The following is a 20,888-nucleotide window of genomic DNA, read 5'->3' as shown; positions in this document are numbered from 1 at the left end:
GTGTGTCCTTTTTAGATGTTGGCCCACAAGATTGTTTGTTGCTGTTCTGTTGGAATCTGGTTAGCCAAAGAAGAGAATGTTTTAAAAAGTAGATAAATAAAATGAAAGATGGATTTCAAAGGGAAGAAGGGTAAGAGTTAACTGGGTTTTAATTGCTGCCAGATTGCATCTAGTTTTCAAATGCTTTCTGGGGGAGGATACTCAAATTTCCCATCTCCAGCTGGGTTTGGGTTTCCAAATCTCTGTCAAACTAAGCCCGTTTCCTTGGTAACTATTTCACTCTCCCACCTATGTATAAGGACAATTACTTCTTTCTGCTGAGCGATGATGGTGGAGCCAAAAGAGAAGGAATAAGGTGAGTCTACTCCATAAGAACCCTTTTCACGAAATCCAAGTGGTTGGGTCTCTGTGGGTTGTGCGAGGATTACCTGAATTAGGTAAGGACAGGGAAAAGACCCTTCATACAACATGCTTTCCTCCATACTTGATATTTTTTCTCCATATGGGAGCAGTTTAACATAAATAACAGTTGCAGTGGTAAATGAAAAAATGTTTCTTACGTACATGGATGCTCAGGCAGTTTTTTTTTTTTTTTTTTTCTGTTCTAGACACATTGTCCTTTCCCATGTGAATTGCACTTGACTATACCCCTAAATCTATACTTAGTCAGTTGCAGGTTTTAGATTAGTGGCCAAGTTCAAGATCATTGGAAAGTGTGACTGTGAGACCAAAACTGTAATTGAGAACAGATATTCTGCCATTGTTTTCTTTTTCATTGTGTCAAAAAATCAGGATTAGTCAAGGTTTTGAGACATTTCTCAAGATTTTTCTAATTTTTTTATTTAGATTTTAGACTAAATTTGAGACCACTGGAACCTATCCATTTCAAAAGAAAATATTATTTTATTAATTCTATGCTTTAACAAATTTAGAATTTTGTTCTGAAGATCTTCTTCATCTCTTCTGCCAATGTCCTGCTTTAGTAGGATATGTCTGTCAGATATAGTGATGTATATGATGCACAATGAGTCTCACCGAATGGCTTTAAAAATATGTATCAGTCTGATGATTCAGAGTCCCATTATACAGGCTTCTTCCTTAGTTTACACTACATAAAGGAGCTGACACTTCAATTATAATTTTTATAAAATAGTAATAGACTGTTCAAACATGAGGAAGGCTAGAACTAATTCTGTCCTTTCCTGTCCCAGTTTTTCATCTTTCAACAAAATGATTTGCTTATGTATTGAATGATTTTTCTATTACTTTTTTTTTAATATAAAACAACAGTAACTATTTGTGATACTGTTACAGATGCTTCATCCATTATTGAATTGCTTCATCCATCCGTTTGTCTGCCTTGTTTTCCTATATCTTCCTTCAGCTGTACTCTTTAGTTGATCGACATTTTTCATACAAAGGTAAGATAGAAAGTGAGCTTCTACTCATATGTCTCTTTCCTGTAGTTTTTAAACTACAGAGCATGAGTCAGGGCCAATGTACTGATGATGGAGTCATCAGCATTTTCAGTGCTCTATGGGAGGTTCAGTTTAGTCTTTAGAGAAAGATTGTCAGCTGCACATAAACCTGATGAGACAATGGTTAATGAGGTTGGTCATTGGAGGCTGGATCTTCGAAGGTCAGCCTTAAAACATGCAACTCCTTTTTTTCCAAATTGATCTAAGTGTTATATCTATAGACTTAGCCTATAATCCAAAGAATCATACAGAGAGTAAACAGGAGACTAATGATATCTCTAGTGAGTGCATAATGTTTACTTTGACTTTTATAAAGAGGTAATTTGCAAGAGTGGAGATAATCCCACTATACTTTATAATTTAAATGTCACTCAGAATGTATCCTGATGTGCAACTGATTAACAGCAAATTTTGGTGGCAAATTAATTAGTATTTAATCCAGAGACTCTGTTAAGATGCGATGTGATAAAAATACCTTTTTTTTTTTCCCAGTAATTCAGTTAAAATGGACAAATGATCTCAACCATTTTCTGAGTTTCACATATTTTATTTAAGAGCCTAATAACCATGTCTCACTTATGAAAGTTGGCATGTACACAACAAACTTCCCAGATAGAGCTTGGACTAAATGTGATGAGCTTATGAAAAAAGATCAATTGTATATTTGTTAAAGAAAAACTAATGCCAATGAATATGGCTTAGATATGTCTTCCTGTTTGTTACTTTTAGCATTTTGTATACTGTTCATATTCCTTACTCTTCCCTTATTTTGCTAAGTGCACTGTGTGTAGTTTTAAGACTATCATTTATCTTTCAGCACCTCTTTGTTTCTATTCTGAAATCATGGCTTAAAAGAATGTGACTTTAAAAAAGATTGTTGTGCTCCTAGATGGAATTCTGTGTAAATAATTTATCTTCTTGCAGCGGTTTTCTGTTCTTTCTTCAACATCCTTCCATCTACTTCTTTCTTATTGGTGCCCATAATGATGTTCTTTTTTGCAGATAAGAGTTATTCTGCTGCAAGCTCTCTGTTAGAACACTTGTGCCTTTATGGGGGGAATATTAATGCGGAATTCTTGTGACAATGGCCCCTATTCAACAGGAAAGATCCCAAAACTTACTGGGGAGGGAGGAAGCCACAGAGTATAGGCAGTAGAGGTATATGTTATTGAAGTTAATGTGTGCCTTTCTTGAAATTATTCACAGGTTTTTCTCTTGCACTTTTTTTTAAATTTTTTATTTTTATTCAGTGGAACCACTTACCTGCTTTATAATGTCTAGAATCATCACATGTTTATGTGTTTTCTCACTAGCTAAATTTGGAAAAAAAAAAAAAAAAAAAAAAAAGAAAAGCTTTCTTACCTTTCCAGTTTTTATCTAGTAGCATCCTTTCAGCCAAGGATGATGTGGCTACCAGAATCTTAGATTTTCTCATGTTTTCCTGCCCAAGTATTCTTTGACATTTTTCAAAAACCTCTGCTCATGCATCAGGACAGTGTCCACATGAACAAAGAATATAAAAGCGTACACAAAACTGAAAGAAAGAAAATTATCATGGCAAGTCAACCTAGATCAAACCAAGAAAAGTACAACTCCTTTAGGCTGTACCCAAAGCCAATAGCTTTTGTAAATTAAGCCTTATTTGAACAATGGTAATGTGTTTTTAATGTAAAAAATACCTGTAAGGCTCTATTTTAAGTGATGGGCAATAGAATGGTTCTGGTAAGCATGGCTTTCCAGCAGTGATAATAAAAACTTCAGTACTGGAACTGAAAAGTTGCTCATGATGATATTGAATCAGTTTGTGTTACATATTCATAGACTGAGAGCCCTTTCCTGTGTCATTGTTTCCCAAGGCAGCTGTTTAGATGTGAATAGACAATATCAAAATGGATTGGTGGATCTTAAATGTCAGATTTTTTTTTTTTGTTCTGTAGTCTCAGACATATTTTTTGTATCTGCTGGCATGTTTTATCATTACTTGCTATCATAATCACTGTCGCTATGTTATAATACCCTCCAGAGATCAGGAGCTGCTCTCAAATTGGATTTATTTATTCATTTTAACTGTTATAAGCTGACTTATTTCTAACACTGTGACATATATCCTTTATCTCTATGAATCTAATAATGTGCTAAGGCCACATTCTTGGCTGGTGTAAATCAAGATGGGTTCACTTAGGACCAAGTCAGCCCACAAGCTGAGAACCTGGTTTACAAACTTTCATAAAAGTACTGAACAGCAGACCGTGCCCTTGAATTGTAGTCATCTCTTAGCAATTGGAGGAAGTTCCCATAGTTACCTTGTTCCACACTTGGTATCTGCTTGTCATTTAAATACCAATTGCTGTGTTGTTCTGCCTAATATTTTAGTTTCTCTCTTTGCAGTATTTCTCAGATATTGCAAACTTTCTTCTGAGCCTTTCTGGCTGACTTTCAGCAGTGAAAGTCAGCCTACTGCTGCTAAATGTCAGCAACACAACTACCCACGCTAGGACTCAACACCTCCCCTCCCTCTGTCTGTCTCTTTTTTTCCATGTGGCAAATGACAAGTTTTCAGGAAAAGCACAGCAGGTGCTCGCGCTTTTGCCTCTCTCAGGGAGCTTCCAGGACTTCCTAATATTGAATGAATGTGATATTTCCCTAGAATACCCTCTTCACCCAATTTCCAATATAAGCTAAGCCAAGGGATTGACATCAGCTGACAAAACATTATTTTCATCGGGCTGTTAACCTTATTGTTCAACATGACTAAGGCAAAACCTTGTCCTGGCATCAGTGAGCATCTTCCACTAAAATGCATGAGCTGTCTGTGAGGTTTGATTCCCAGATGAGTTGTATGTTTTAGCATGTGTATTTAATATGGAGTGATACGTTCTCATTCACGGTGGGAAAGGATGCCCTCAGCTTTTACCTTAAAGTCTACCCCCGTGCCATTTTTTTTTAATGTCCTTCTGCATTTTCACTGCCAGCTTCCTGTACTCACGTGCAGTGTTTTGCACAGCTTCCAGCTAAGTGCGAAATTGTCAGCATGCGAAGGGAACACCAGAATGGAGCACGTCTATGTTGGAGGAAACCACCTCAGTGTGGCGGCTCTGTGTTCGGTGCTGGCTGACGGGTAGGCTGTCACCTGTGCGGAAGGCAGCGCCTGCTGTGGTGCTCACAGGAGCGCCATGGGCAGCATCCATGGGAGTCCCCGCACCCTTCGTGGGGGCTCGGGGCTAGCTTTCCCCTCCTGCAGAGGAAGAATGTCGTTAGAGGGAAAAATGGTGAGGCCCCCTGTTGTCGCACTGCCCCACTTTGTGGCTTAGCTACAGGAGGGGCTAACTACAGCAACCTGAGAAAATGGAAGTGCTTGGGATTCAGCACCATAGTAACTGCAAGATCACTGAGCAAAGCATGGACTGGAAAGCCCATTTGGGATTTGGATGAGACAGGCAGCTAGACTGCTGGTTTTCGTGATGCTTTTTAATAGATTTCATCAGTACCTGAACTTGAGAGAAAAAGATGGCGTGGCTAGAACTGAGCCCTACCTATGGTTGCAGTATTGTCATACCATCTACAGCCTGATTTCTAAGCAGCAGCTGGTTTGCAGCTTCTGGATGTTACTGAAATAAGATCTAAATGTTCTTAACGTATTAGACTACCCTATTGCTTTTCTGTAATGTAGCAGTTGGAGGGATAAGGTAATGAAGGATCTGATTATTAAATGTACTAGAAAAGTTTAAAGTTGACCTGGACTTTCAGGTATAGATAGAAAGATAGGAGAAAAAAAGATAGAGCTGTAAAGTAATTTGGTCTGCTTTGCCTTTGCTGTGCTTACCTGCATATCCTTCACATTGATTATCCCAACAGCATAAGCTTGTGTTACAGGAAGTCAGCAGAAATACTGGTAGGAAGTCTCCTTCTAATTTGATTATTTTTATTCTTATGCAGATTTATTACACTGAGCAGATATTCAGGATTCCACTAATCATGTAATCTAGAAATTTTCCATCATGGGGAGCTCTCAAGATCATTGTCTTAGAGATCTCATCCTTTAATATGATAGTGCTGTTTGATTAAACACTTAATGGAGTGATTTCTGTCATGAAATAAAGAAATGCCTTGATCAGGTTATTCAGACTTCAAAATTCATCCTTATTACCATACCTGTGAGGATAAGGCATGCTGTTTCTTCAAGTGAGGTTACAGTATTCATCATAGCTTGAGTTTATAAAAGGATTTCCATTGAGTTGATCAGGTACCTGTCTGACTTTTCTGACAGATTGAGTCAAGTATCTTTTCATTTGCAGATTGATTGGAATGTAAGATTAATTTAGTGTCTTCCAAATCACTTTATTTCAAACTCTTTTATTTTACCGTTTCTTTCCCCCTGAAAAACCTTGCTGTCTTTTTAATATGATGCATAATAGAACAGTTAACCTATATTGCTTCCTGTCAACATTGTTAAAAAGCATATATTAGAGTGTGATCAAGAGATACACAGAATAAAATGTATTTTATTGATAGAAGTCAAGGTTAAAGGAAAAACGTTGTTCTTGAATCCTATTTGTTTTCATAGTTACATAATTATTTACGGGAGCTGATTTTTTGCTTTTGGGAGTTTCTAACTGGTTCTGTGTTGAACACCACTATTTGGAACACATAAATGATTGTATTTTTCCACTGGCTTGAATACCTGAAACGTTTAAGATAAAGTTCATTCATTTCAGGAGCTTCAGTTACCTGAACTGATACAAGATTCTTTATACCTATTTTTCTTGTAGCACCAGTAAATACTATCTTCATTATTCGTAGTGAACCAGATTTTTTGTTTTTGAGTAATTTGTTCCAGTATCTAAAATCGTTATTTATGCAAGGCAAGGAATAAGGACATTTTATTTGGAATTCTTAATAGTTTTTGCATGCTATAATTCTCTAATCTGCTTCTATTGTTTCAGTTCTTTAATTGTTTCTGCTAACACTTACAGCCTGTACAACCTCTATGAGGAATGTAGCTATTTTAAGAATATACATAAAAGCTGGCAATTACATTGTCTTATCAAGTTTTTGCAGCCTATTAAGTTGTTCAGTGGTACTGGAAATGATTAGACTCAATACTGTAGGAAAGAGAGTCTAAAACAGCAACATGGGCTTCTAAAGCTGTGATATCTTGGAAAATTCTACCTGTTGACTAGGTTTAAAAAACTCCAGCAAGGATAAATACAATCAGTGTGGAATTCAGAATGTGAACAGGTTTCGAAAAAGAAACGAAAAAGGAACCGTGCATTAAACAGAAGGTGAATGGAAGACTGGGTAGACCTCCAGTATCGTTTCGGAGGCTCCTAAGTAATGCTCCCCTTCATGTTAAAGAAGAGATGAGTTAACATTTTCAAGATGAGATATGACCTCCAGCCACAATAACGGAAAGCGATTCCCAAAGGACTGCATTTCTTCATGTGCAGTCCTTGGCTGACAGGCAGCGAGCACAGTCCTGATTCATTGCTGGACCAAGGACCAGCAAGATCCTATCCCAAGAAAGGGCATGGCTGTGCTTCTCTGTTGGGGCAGAAGTGGAAACTTCAGCAGTCTTGTTTTTCCTCCATTCCTCATCTAGCTGATCTAGAGTAGGCTTAGCCCAGGTATTTACTGCTAAAGTTTTTTGTGGGGCCATGGTATCTTGTAAAGGAGTAAGTGGAAAATTCAGGAAAGGAAAATGTTTTTTAAGAAGTTGTTTTTATCAGAAAACCCAGGCTAAGCCCCAAAGGGTTTGCCATGAAAAGAAATGGGTGGTTTGCAGGAGAGACTTTGACAGCAAAATAAGCGAACCTATACAAGCTGTAAAAATATGAAGCAAAGGGAACTGTCATGTGTATTACTAGAACAAAAGGCAGTGCATTATCCATACGCTTAGCAGTAGTGGGAGAGAGGACAGCTAGTAGGACTGTACAGATGTGCGAGACATGTAAATATCAGTGGGCCTTTCAGTTTTATCAGTGCGTTAACAACTTGGAGCTTTTCATCTGTGCAGCTCCTGAGTTTAGTATACCCCCTTTTTTCTTTTCTCTCTCCCTTTTTAAAAGTTAGATGTGTCGTTTTTGCCAGATAAATTCTGCTGAACAATGCTGCGATTCTGTACAAAAAGGAATGCATTTTTTTGGGGAGGTATAATTGTTAGTGTGCAGGATGCTAAGGAGCTCAGGTTAATATGCTGATCCTGACCCACTTAAGTCTTTTGCCTGCAGAATGGAAAAACTTTACATTTTGTAATGCTCTGATGGCAAAATAAACTACTTGAGAGACATATGTTGGACAGCTGCTGCGAGTCAGCCCAGCATGAGGGTGGAGCAGTCTGTGTATGCCCTGTGAGTAGCTATTATGTTGCTAGAGTCCAAAAACTATTAAAAAAAATTGGATGTTGGTTTTAGCTGGAAATTTTATTTGCCTAAATTAGTCTTTCCAGATGCTACAAAATAATTCAGTGAAGATAAATAATGTACAGAAAGAAGAGATGCTTCTAGAAGTACTTTGCACTAAATTGCTTTCGAATGTGTGTGTATAAATATATATATATGTATACACACATATATATGAACTTAACCAAACATTTGCAGGCTTTTTCAGAGTTAAATATTTTTTGAGTTTTCTTGGAGAAACCTTCATTACGATTAATTATTGTCAAAGCCTTGATCTGAAGAGATGAATAGATATACAGTTGTTTATTTGTACAACATCTGATTTTGCATAGTTTATAAGAACTTATTTCTGAATGTCCCTGTTTGAACTTACAAAAACTCAGTCTAGCTCTTCCTTTTTAAATAGTCACCAGCTGTGTTATTTTCTTTTATTCATTCAGCTAATTTTTTCCATATTTAAATAGCTTGAGAGCTATGTTAAGGCTTCATTCTGTTCAAAACTCAAATTAAAATTCTGATTTCTGCAGTGCCTGGCATTTCTGACTAGCACTTTAGTGACTAGCTCTGATCTTTCTACTAAAGAGTTTACACGACAGTTGCAATTTTAGAGGGAAAATAAAAATAAGCCAACAGCCTTTTCCCACTGACATAGCTCTTCACGGCACAATGTAGTTCTCTTCTTCATGTTCGTGATGTAGTCGTGTACTTCTCTCTTTGTGGGACACTGAATTTTACTTAGAGTATATTTTTAAGAGAAACAGTTCTCAGGAATTTTCACTGCACTCGATATTACGTTTTTACTAATGGAATATGATGACTCTAAATAACTGTTTTTCCTATCCAAGCTGGCTGAGAAAATGCAGGTAGGCATATCTGTCTTGAGTTCTCTTTCTCAAATTTCTCTTACTGGTTGCTATCAAGCAACCAGAAAGAAACATGAGGCTTGTGAAGTGTGGGAAAGCAGCCTTATTTGACAGGCAAAAGGTCCAGCCCAGGCCATTTTCTCTGACTCAAATAAGATTTGACTGAGACACAAAGACGCTAGTATACAACATGGAAGAATTTATCTTTGTTCTGTTCTGAATGTAGTTTAAACTGCTGACCCAAGACATTTGCTGCAAGCTATTCTGGAGCAGTCCTGAAGATCTCATGACCAGTGCTGTTACTCCCGTGTCTCCCAGATGTCTGTTAAATCAGGATAAATTCTTCACTCAGTTTAGAGAAAATGAAGTGCTAACACAGATCACAGGAGGAGAAGATTTATTTAAAGCACTTGTCCCTCTTCGGAAGACAAAGCAGTAGATTTAAGTTAAAACTGCCAATATGGATCATGCTGAGGATAAGGAACATTGAAACCAGCACTTTCGGCCTTTTGCAGACTTGTCCTTGGGCTTGTCTGAAGAGGTGGGAGTGGACAAATGCCTCTAAGATCGTTGTCACGTTGCAGTTTTTCAATTCTATAGATTTCTTCATGAAAGAAATTTACAGATAATCTCAGCCTGGATTATTTATTAAAAAGTTATGGTCATTTTTGTGGTAAAAAGCAGATGCCTCTTTCAACTGTTTAGACCCTTTACCAACCTTCAGCTTTGTGAGCTGAGGCTCACGCCGAGGTGAAGAGCCCTCCTTTCACCTTGCTGGCATGAGCAGATGACAGGGACTGACAGAAGAAGCCTTACCCAAGCTGGGTAAGGCAAAAAATCTATTTTTGTTTGCACTTGCAGCATCTGTAAACGTCAATCTATCTACAATTAATGAAGGAGGCAAGTAGTTTTACACAGAAGCAAAGAAAGTTCTGTGTTACCAAGCCAAGATTTGATCTTTCAAATTAGATTTTGATATGGGAGAAACATGGAGGAACTTGAAAGGCTAAAACGACAGTAACAATCTTTAAACCTTTTTAGTCTTCTTATTCCCAGCATCATCCTTACTAGTTCCCTGTCTCTGCTAACCCCTGCTTTTCCTAGCTCCTTCCTACCTTTTAGTCTGTAGTCTCCCCCCACCCTTTTTTTTTTTTTTCATCTGCTACTCAGTTCTTCCCCTCTCTGTCCCCTGTCCTTCAGTTCTTTTTGCCTTCAGCATTCCCTTTCTTTCCTGTAGAAACTCACTGGGAATTGATATTCATAACAGCTTGGCCACAGCAATTCAGGAGGGCCCTTTCTAGGTGAACTGTGAGTCCAATGGCATCCCTGCAAAACCATTTTCAAGTTACTCTGACGAAGCATGGCTCATGACCAATTTATGTGTAAGGCAGGCTACCAGACACCATATAGATCCTACAGGATGATGGTTTCTCACTGACCATTGCTGTGACTCCCTATGTTGCCTTGAAAGAATAAATTGTGCTGTCAGTTACTGACTGCTTGTCATACTGTTTGGAAGGATGCTACTCCAAACACAACTGACATTCCTTACCTTATATTAACCCTGGATGGTTGGAGACACACTGACTGCCTGATAGCTCTGTCAGGGTGTTGGCCATGATTGTTCTCCTCACTCTGTGTAATATGTGATGGCGATATGATATATGTTAAAAATAATAGAAGCTTAAATTTCAGCACAAAAAACTCTTCTGAGATGATCTTCCACAGATGAGGGAGGAAAGACAGAACAAGAGGAGAACGGGTAGTAATATGGTGAAGAAACTGTATTACAAGCAAGTTAGAAAACGTATTTCTCATTCTCAATTCGTATGCACTTCATTGAAATTGTCCAAAGAAGGGATGTATGTAGGCATTAGGTTGTTACATGAATGATGCCATCAACCCAGTTCATCTGAGTCATCACAGGTCTTGCAATACAAGCACTGACATTTGTTTTAACTAATAGAAGGCAGAAACGAGTGTCTACATCACATCTGCACATTTTATGGTTTCATTTAAAGTTTTTGTATGGCTCTGTGCTTTTTATGATGTGTTTTTACTAGTAAGAGGGGGATTAAAGGAGAGAAAAGTCTGTCTGCCTTTTGGCTATCACCAGGTTTGATTGGCCCCTGAATCACATGTAGTAGACACTTCGAAGTACTATATGCATTTTAATACCTCAGCATTTTATTCCAAATTCTACCTAACTGGATTATTGATTTTTGGTGGGGAGCATTATCTGCATAAGCACTCTGGTGACTTGCCCTGGATCACACTGGTTGCTGGCAACACAGGACTTGATCTGACACATCAAAGCTAACATGAGACTTAGTTTAGCAATAAACAAGTTCTCAGTATTCAAAGTGCCAAGCTCTTGCCTATCCAGGAGACAGCATAACAACTTGCTTTATTCATAACACCCAAAGAAGCTCGCTAGATCTTAAATTGGATATTCATTTAGATTGTAGCAATATCGTTAAATTGGGCAAGCCAAAAAGAAAATCCCAAACACCTAGTTGTTTGACTCTAAAAGCATTTTCTTCTGGAAACGTTCCCTGAATTACTTCACGTTTGGACTTCCGTCCCAGTATAAGTTGGCACATTTGTATGTGTTTCCCCTAAAACACCCCCATGCCATACTAAAGAATATACATTTTCCAGGCATCTCTAATAAAAACTATAATTTGATCTGCAGTTTTGATAGCGCCAAAAGGAGGGATTGGAACAAATTTGATGATACTATCTCCATTTCCTTGCTGTGATCCATCAGTTCATTATGTCAAGGTCAAAGCCAGAAATTTTAAACTCTTTTTATTTTACAAAATGGAAAATGTCAGCAAATGTCAGGATTAGGAACAGTGTTGACAGAATCGATGCCATAAAGTATCATTTATGAGAGCAGAAGAGCACATAAATGCTGTGAAGTTTTTCGCTTTAGAGAGAGGAACATGTTCCTCCCCACCAGAACAATATGCGTTTATATTAATACCGTTACTAGGCAAGGTTTTAAGGCAGCTTAGTTTGCTACCAGCATATAAATCCTTCTGATTTAGATTTGTTTTGACTTCTTCCATTCTCCAGTACATTCCTCCTTTCCTGTGTTAGTAGTTAGAGATCAATTTAAGCAACCTTCTGCCCTTTGAACTTACTTTCTGTCTGAACTCAACACATTATAAAGCTTTTTCCCAGACTGCAGTGGTACTGGAAACGATAACCACCCTTCGGTCATACATCCTTTTGCTTTGGTGTGTTGCTGCAATGAAAGAAAAAAAGTCACTTATTTTGTGGATGATGTTTTGTCTTGCCTTACTGCATGCTTTCAGCTCCTTAATTGAATTAACAAAGTTTTGTATGTATTTTTTTTAAAGTGATGAACTGAGTTCAGCACAAGTGTAAGTAAACAAGCGAATAGTAGAGTGACTGTTGCTTTCATCCCATTAAATAGTTAATCACGTACTTAATATTAGTTCAAATTACAGTGAGATCTTAGCAAATTTTTAAATGTCTCTCTCAATCAGTCAAATAAGTTAATAAATTAAAAGCAAAGAAGACAGAGGCAGCCAAGAATTGTACACAACAGACCTCATCCATTGCCAGTCCCTCTACCACAAAACCTGCAAAATAAACACATAGTAAAGCAGATGCTTGAATTCTGAACAAAATATTTTTAAACATAACTGTCTGGCTGAAAACTGGGAAGGTGGCATTTATCCCAGGAGAATTTCTGCAGTGTTTTTTTTTTTTTTTTTTTTTTCCCCTCTAAAATTTAATCAGAATTGATCTGCTGAAACTCAACTGTTCATTCAACTTCTTCACAGCCATGATGTATGGCTTTGTCTAACACTAGTTAACTAGTTGATTTTCTCAGGCTCTGCTTCTCCAAGCTGAAACTTCTGTTTAGAAAAAGTATATTCAAAAATTTAAGCAAGTATTACTTCTGTGAATATTGAGTTAAAAACTGATGTCAAAAGTCTCTTTCATAGATATTTGTGTAATTCAAATTTCCACTTAGTGATTACTGTGGTCAAATTTGAATCTCATTTTATGTTCTGAATAGCATGAATTCATGACCTCACATCTTTGTGTTAGATGCCTGTAATGCTTCACATACACGCTAGCTGATCTAGCCAGTGCATTTCTCAAATCTGGTCTTGCACTGGGATGGCTTTTGGGAAGTTAGAGTATTTACAGACTCAAAATGTAATTCAAGACATAATGTCAGGAAAGGCAGTAGTCCTATGGCCTTGTGAGAAGTACGTGATGGGAGCTGTATGCTGCATCTTCAGCTTGGGAACTGCCCTTTAGTCTGAATGGGATTTGGTCCTTGGCCATTAATACAGTACAGGGAAATAAGGATAAAGGGAGAGGCTGCTTTTGCTGACATGAAATCAACTCCCTCCATGTTCCCTTTTTTATATGAGCTGCCTCTTCTGCTGCTGCAGCCAAGCTCATAACTTCAAAGTCCTTTTTGTCCTTGTAAACTGTAATTCTGGGTCGTGGTCTCCATTTGCTGTCTTTGTAGCTGCTCCTTTGCTACTGTTTGTTTTGTTCTTATATCTGCCTGTATATATATATATATATATATATATTATCTTTTTTTTTCTCCCCAAGCAGATTTTTATTCTTAGTGGGTTTGTAATCTATTTGTAGCTTTTTGGCTGTCCACTTTTTATGCATTTATTAAGATTTCTGTATAAGATTTTTGCATCACAAGATGCATAGTTCATTCCCTAAGAGATTCTTCTGCACATATGAAAGATTTTCTGATTCCATGTTAATATTTTCATTCTTGTTTGTTCAGCTTGTTACTTCATTTTACTTCCCTACATTCCCATGTTAATTTAGTTGTGTCTCTTTAAGAATTCGTTCAGGAGGTGGGTTTGTACAAGATATCACAGCTTTAATGCATGGACTCCTGCTTAGGTATTTTCCTATTTCGTCTGAAGACACTAATCTTCCTTTACAATAAAACAACTTAATAAGCTGCAGAAAATTGATAAGGCAATTTAATTGCCAATGTTTATGTATTTTCTTACTATAGCTCAAATCCCACCAAATGTGGCATGCAAGTGGTACCAGAAGTTCTCAAAGAACTAAAATAATGGGAGCAGATTAGCAAATACAGTGTAAAAAAAAATGACATCTTCACAAAGTTTCTTTTATTTATTAAACTTTTATAAATATCACAGAGAATGATAACTTGTTTTATAAATTGAAGGAATAAAGTGAATATGCTAACATGAAAAATATAAACAATTATATTGTCAGTCATTGTTTGAATTATTCATTTAAAACATTTTTTAAGAGTTTTAATTTCATCTGTAAAGCAAAGACACATTTTTATAAGGGTAACACATAGTAAGTAATTATTGAAGTAGGCATCAAAGAACCCTTTTGATTATTTTAGAATATATATTCAAAACCTCCAGTTCTCCTGATTTTTATTGTCAACTGTTGGCATATTTGATGTTTTCTGTAAGGTTTCAAACCTGATGCAAACAAATTTATAAAAAGAGGACAACTTTTATCTTTTGAAGGAAATGTATAGCTGTTGTGACTAGATCAGAAAAATACAAACGTAGTTAACAAGATGATAAATACCAAGGTAATTAAAAATATATTTTAATAGGAACCGATTCCTAAAATTGAAAATATTGTGTAACTCCAGATCCACTACGACTTGCCAGATAGGACATCATTTTCAGCCCACACTAATTTATATACAGCTTTGTATTAGCACGTAGTCAGAATGTTTATGAAAAGTGTCCCCTACAAATGAACAGATCATTTTCTTTCTCCTAAAAAGTCATTCACCAAAGTAATTTTCAAGGTCTGTCTGTGAAAAAAAAAAAAAAAAAGCAGCTTCTGTTGAGTGTCATGGAAAATTAGCTTTCCCTAGTCTAACTAAATTGTACAATACATCAATTATTTTAATATTAAAAGCTGAGTATTTTTTTTTAATAATAATAGTCATAACAGCATTTTAAGAGAAATGTACAATAGAAATATCCAAACCATTCTAAATTTTCTGAAACAGAAAAGTTTCCAAAAACAATTTGGGGTGAATTTGAGGCAGATTTTTAGAGAAAGGAATGAGAGAAGCATTAAGCATTCAATGGGAAGTACAGGTAAGAAAAAATAATATTGTGTCTCAACACAAAAATAAATCTTATAATGAAATCAGAGCAAATTCAATAGCTGTAATTCAGATCAGACACAGTTCCAGGTCTCTTCATTCCTTTGCTGTTAACAATTAAGAGGGTCAGGATTAAGAGACCCAATTAATAAAAATGAGCTCTCAAAAAGAAACAAGATGTTTGTTACTGACTTCAGCGGGATGAGCATTTGTGAACTAGTTTAATGTATACCAATGTGGGCAATATAAAATATTTGCAAACCATCATAAAAATATTGTGTAAGTATTAGAATTGTTAAAATAGAAAATGATCATCACTGGTTGCCAGGTTTTGACTTGTATCTTTCATCCTTTCAGTTCAAAGTCAGGAATATTTGCACATTTGTTATTAAAAGGGAACTGAGTATTCTTTTTAAAATGTAGTGAAGTTGGTGAATTGAATTTTTTCACTTCCAATTATACAGGTTTGGATATAAAATGCTTCAAAGTATGCTGTTAATCTGTTATAGTCAAAATAATGGGTAATTGGAACTGAATGTCCTTTTTATCTGGCTGCATCTAGCTATCAAACAAATCCTCCTATTAATTGTTAAATCATAAGGACTTCAAAAGACATTCCTCAAGTCGGTGTTGGTGCTCTGATAACCTAATCTTCATTGGGCACTGGGACTGCACTGGACCGCATTGTCATTAGTCTTGTCAGCTCCAGTACCTAATTTTATTCTCTCAATTTAATGAAATACATTATATTTTTTTGAGAAAGTAACCTTTTCAAATGTAGCTTTACAGGTAAGGTTTTAGAAGACAAAGATGTTTTGTAATAAGAATGATTTTTCACTACTGGTTCCTCGTTTAAGGAGTTATTTTCTGGTAATGCTCCAGCGGTACAAAAATGAGCAGAAGTATGAGGTAACCTTAGACATAAGGTTACATTTTGTGGGAGACAGACTAAGGTTTTATGCTTTTGTGGGAGACAGACTGTGGCGAAATCCTGAATAATTTGATCAGGCAAAACATCATCTGAGCAGAGTGAGTTTAGTTCAGGAGTTTGATCAACCAGAGCTGACCTGTCATGCTAAATGCTGATAGATATTACATGCCCCAAGTGTGCACACACGTATGGCAAATGGCCTCATCTCGTGCTGAACTGTAACTGTCTATTTAAGTTAAGTGACAGACTCCAGCTTCATGTATTACACTTACGAGAGCTTCTGAAAAACATGTCGATTGCCTTTGGTGAGCACTGAGTCTCTGGGTAACCTGGCTTCCTGCAGACAGGATTCAGAAGGCTGGGCTCGGGAGCTCTCTGCAGTAAGGCAGCTGAAGCAAGAGAGCATCAGCACAGTGGTACAGCCCAGATCTCCGCTCACATCGTCACTTCTGTTGTTCTGAGGAAGCACATTTTCAAGAGTGAGAGCAACGGCTGTCGTGATACCAGCAGAAACACACAGTGAAGCCCATGAGCAGTTTTTCAGAGCCAGTTGATCCATGCCTAGGCTGGCTCCCATCACCTTACTTCAGTTTAAAGGATCATAACGTAGCATTGTACTAAGCAAGGAGTAGGCTGAAAGCTCTCACAATGTGTATCAATAGCAAGCATTAATTTCCCATTGTTTTCTGATTTTAATTAAATTTGTTAAGACTTCATGGCAGAGATACATAAGCTTACATACAGAAGTGAGAAAGACACTTCAGATCTTCATCTAGGCTGGGCTTACAGCTCTGAAACAAAGGCAAGGCAGGCAGCGGTGTTTTACTCTGGGTGACAGAGGAAGAGTAAACAGATGTGTGCAAAGGAGATGATGATTAAATACACTGTGGTGTGTAAGGCACCATGGGAAAGACTGAATGACAGTATGTTGAAGAGAATGTTTAGGTACAATTCAGTGTCCTTGGTAAATGGAACAAATGCTTCGTGAGCCTGCAATTGCATCATAGAATCACAGAATCATTAAGGTTGGAAAAGACCTTCAAGATCATCTGGTCGAACCATCACCCTACTACCAATGTCACCCACTACCATGTCCCTAAGTGCCAGGTCCAACCTTTATTAATGCAATATTTTTCAAGATTTGCATGCTACATTTCCATACATGTGTAGCCAGTTTATGCTTACTTCATGAGAGGCTTTCATCAAATTCTCCAAGACCATTTGCCTTAAAAGTTAGCTAGCATACCTGAATTCATTTAGCTGAAGCCCTTTGAAGGCCTGCATTATTAAGGGTTTTTATTTTATTTTATTTTATTTTATTTTATTTTTTTATTTTTTGGCTGAGGTATTATTTAAATATATTGGAAAACAAAGGGATTCTGTCATTTAGAGCGTATCAGTCTCATGTCTACATGAAGTGCATTAGAGATCATAGCAAAGTGAACCCTTAAAAGATCATCAGCTTGACACTGTCAAGAAAATTATTTTGAATTTTTGCTTGAACTTGTCCCCCCAAGGGTCTCTCTGTGCCTGTACCTCTCTTTCATTTGTGAAACCTACAGCTGTGGTGCTTCACTTGTGTTGAAAACCATAAAAACGCAAGAACAAAGAAAAAAACAAATCAAAAACATTGAAAGAGAGTACAAAATAGCTGCTATTCTGTTCCCTAGGCTCTCTGCTTAAGAGCTCTATTCACTTAAAACATTTTCCAGCTTCTGAAACACTTGATTAAAGTCAATTGGGAAAAAGATAAGCTCTTAAAAGTGCTAATTTGTGACTCAGAAAACTTGAATAAGTCTAAATATGAAATTCTCTGTTGCTCTGTATTCATGATTGCGGGGCTTGTTTGGAGAACATTTTAACATTTTGTTGCACAGTCTCTACGCCTATTTCTTGTGTTGTGTATTTTTTAAGGCATTCATTAGTATAATATTGCAGCACAGCTATAAGCTCCCCCAATATCCTTTCAATTTCTTGAGATTTTAGAAAGATCCTTCAGATCAGAAGTGTTGCTTTCCTTTTGTCTTTCTCTGGTCACACTAGCCCATATGCAGTCCTTGCTTGACCTCATGTACTAGACTGATATTCTTGTCTAATTAACATCCTCTACTTAGGCTGGGGACATATGGATGAAATTCAAGAATAGAACCAGAACAGGTTGCACTGTGACTGATGTGTGCAAACAAGCAAGCTCTGCACTGAGAAGGCAAGAAAGCAGCAGGCCAAACACTAAAAGGTAAGTATTTGAAGCTGTGACACATCTAACTGCCTCTCCCAGAAGCATGTTCTATGATTCTGTGATTCACATTTGCTAGTCCTGGAGCAGAGTGATATAATTTTAGGGAATATATCCTGTGTTCATAGCTTTTTCCAGGCTAACATGGCTTACTTTTCAGTGTCTTAACCATTTCATGTGTCAAAGCTAATTTATTTTTCATACTGAAGGCATCCTCTAATGTACTCTCTTCTATCCTACTTTGAAGATCGTTAAATGTCTTCAAATCTAGTAATTCCTAACTCTTCTGTCCTTCTCTCTTTTTGCAAAAACAAAATTATCACTGCATATCTTATAGCTAACCCTATGCCTTATCTTTCACAACTCCCTTCTCAAGTCAACCCCTTTTTTTTCTGGTGTACTTGTGAAAATCCTGATATTAACAGCAGTTATGTATTTGCCTTAAGAAGATAATTCAGTCTTTAAACTGACAGTTTCTAGTCTGCCCTGGGGCTGCTCACAGAGTCACATTGTATAACACGTAGACACTTGCACACAGTTGCTGCTGTCACACTGCAAAAGTTATGATTCATTGACCATCTTCTGCACATTACTTCACGTTTCTCCAAAGCTCCTTGCTCCCACAGGTAGAAGAGGTTTTTCACACTTGTGTAGAGGTGCAACTTTTCTTCTGTTTCTGTTTGACTCATTGTGGGAGTAATGAATGCAGGCAGGCCGCACTGAAGAGTGAGCCAACAAGGTGAACTGGAGTAGGTTTTTGAGCACTCAAAAGCCTTTTCAGAATGTTGAATACTTAGTTGTTGGGGCCTTAGACACAGTCTTCCATCCATACATATATCATGCATACATCATATAAAATTAAGGGCTCTCTCTGTCCATACAATTATGCTGGTCTTGAAAAGGGTTGTTTTTTCTCTTGTGTAATTGCAATCTCAATTATCAAATCTGCTGCTTTACTGTTGATGTTGGTTTCAGAACTGCTGTAAGACTCAAGACATTTTAATTATTGACAAAGCATTTTGTTGATGCTTGAGACTACCAGCTTCATGGACTAAAAATTTTTCAGAGTCCCTAGATTTCCTAACAAACCAAAGCACACAATATAAACTACAATTTTACATTGGTAGGTTAAAGTAACTAGCTGCTGGACTTGTCATCTTCCTTTTAGTATTCTGTATCTTTATATATATATATATATATATTATGTAATATCATGTATGAAATGACATATGAATTCACTCATGAACAAAAGAGCATAGCTGTAAAAAGCACACACACACATCTTCCAAAGATTTGTAAAGGAGCTGAAATAGCTGGTAGAAGCTGTTAATAAATGAACCTTTTACATCAATGCCAAATAAAAAATATTTACATGATACATGTATAAATAAAAATATAACCTTGGATTATATTAGATTTATATGCATAACAAATTGTTTCCATAGCTTGGCTGTTTATGATAGGATTTTTGGTTATTTTTAAAAGTGCTTGTTTAGGTTCCTGGTCTTCCCTGTTGTGTAGTATTTTCATTGATAAAACACAGTACACAGGAAAGAATCAATTATTTGAGAGTGCTATTAGGCAAAGAAGGTTGCTGAATGTGAAAGACACTAATGCAGCAGTACAGAGTATAAAAAAGAAGCACTGAGGAGCAATCAGTATTTTAGAGGATTAAGTCCCTCTGCTAATCTGATTAAGTTGAAAGATTTTTCAGAAATATCTAGTTTCTTGAGACTGAGAGATCAGGATAGCTAATGTGCCTCATTTCTATTCCCGTGATCCTACCACACAGTTGAAAGGACTGACCTTTGTAGAAAATCAGCCCATTAATTGTCTTACGATATGTAGAAGAAGAGCATAATTGTTTAACGCCTTAAAATAATGGGGAAAGCAAGCATCTTAAAATATGAAATAAAATAAAAGAAATCTCTATTACCTCTAGCCACTAAGAGGTAGCACAGAACCAGGAACCAAATGCACAAACTAAAGGGCTACAACAGCTTGAAGGACACCAAGAAACTGCTCTGGAAGAACAGAAAGGAAAATAGCGTGCCTCCAAAGTATGAAGACTTCCATAAGCAAGACACAACCTCTGAGCGTATTGACGTGAGCATTAATAAAGTGGTGATGTAAGGTATGTTATAGATGAAAAGACCCAATTTGGCAAATGACCAAGAATGCTCACGCACAGATTCATCCCTTCTGACTGCACAGGTTGGGAACCTCCTCATCATGAAGAGACAGACACCTCCAGAAGGCAGTTCAGGCCTCTCCGGAGGGTGTTGTATCTCACCAAAGATCTGAATTAACCTCTAAAGTTTTCTGTGTTTCTTAACTTACTGTAAAGTGCAGGTGTAAGGTGACTAAGCTATTAACTTTGGGATTCAGCTCTGTTTGGGCAAATACAAGCCCTAAGAAGTTACAAAGCCTGACAAATTATGTCTCCGGTAAATGTGATTTAGTTCAAACGTTTAGTTTGTAGATTAAAATTCTGTGTAAGATCAACCAATTAATTCTAGTGATGGACTAAATTCTGAACACCTCGCATTGTATAATAATTTTTTTCATGGCAAAAATAATTGTCCTGTAAATGCCCAGATTTATTCGCATTTTACTAGGAAATCCTTCCTAAATGCATATGCTGCATTTTGTGGTTAAGGGCACGTTCTGTAATAAAAGTGGATTATTTAGGTAAATACTGGGTTTGGGGGTTCTTCTGCCAAAGAGGAGGAACATTTAAAGTGTCAAATGTTATAGTGGGTTTACAACAGCCTTGATCCTTGTCCCACATGTACTTCTGGGCAAAATTAATGAGACTTAAACACCCAGATTTTTATTAGTTCCCC

General features: G+C 36.9%; 1 long non-coding RNA gene across 1 annotated transcript; it reads left to right on the top strand.

Annotated features, from left to right (window-relative positions):
- Positions 1–1,324: 1,324 nt before the first annotated feature.
- LOC118246388 (uncharacterized) lies at positions 1,325–20,453 on the top strand. Its single transcript, XR_004778150.1, has 3 exons — positions 1,325–1,421; positions 17,921–18,042; positions 19,985–20,453. It is a non-coding gene; the product is annotated as an uncharacterized LOC118246388 (long non-coding RNA).
- The last annotated feature ends 435 nt before the right edge of the window (positions 20,454–20,888 follow it).

This window comes from Cygnus atratus, chromosome 12 (assembly GCF_013377495.2).
Source record: "Cygnus atratus isolate AKBS03 ecotype Queensland, Australia chromosome 12, CAtr_DNAZoo_HiC_assembly, whole genome shotgun sequence".
In the NCBI taxonomy this organism is placed as follows: Eukaryota; Metazoa; Chordata; class Aves; order Anseriformes; family Anatidae; genus Cygnus; species Cygnus atratus.
Note: the sequence above shows the minus strand (reverse complement) of the source record. Positions and strands in the feature narration are given on the sequence as shown.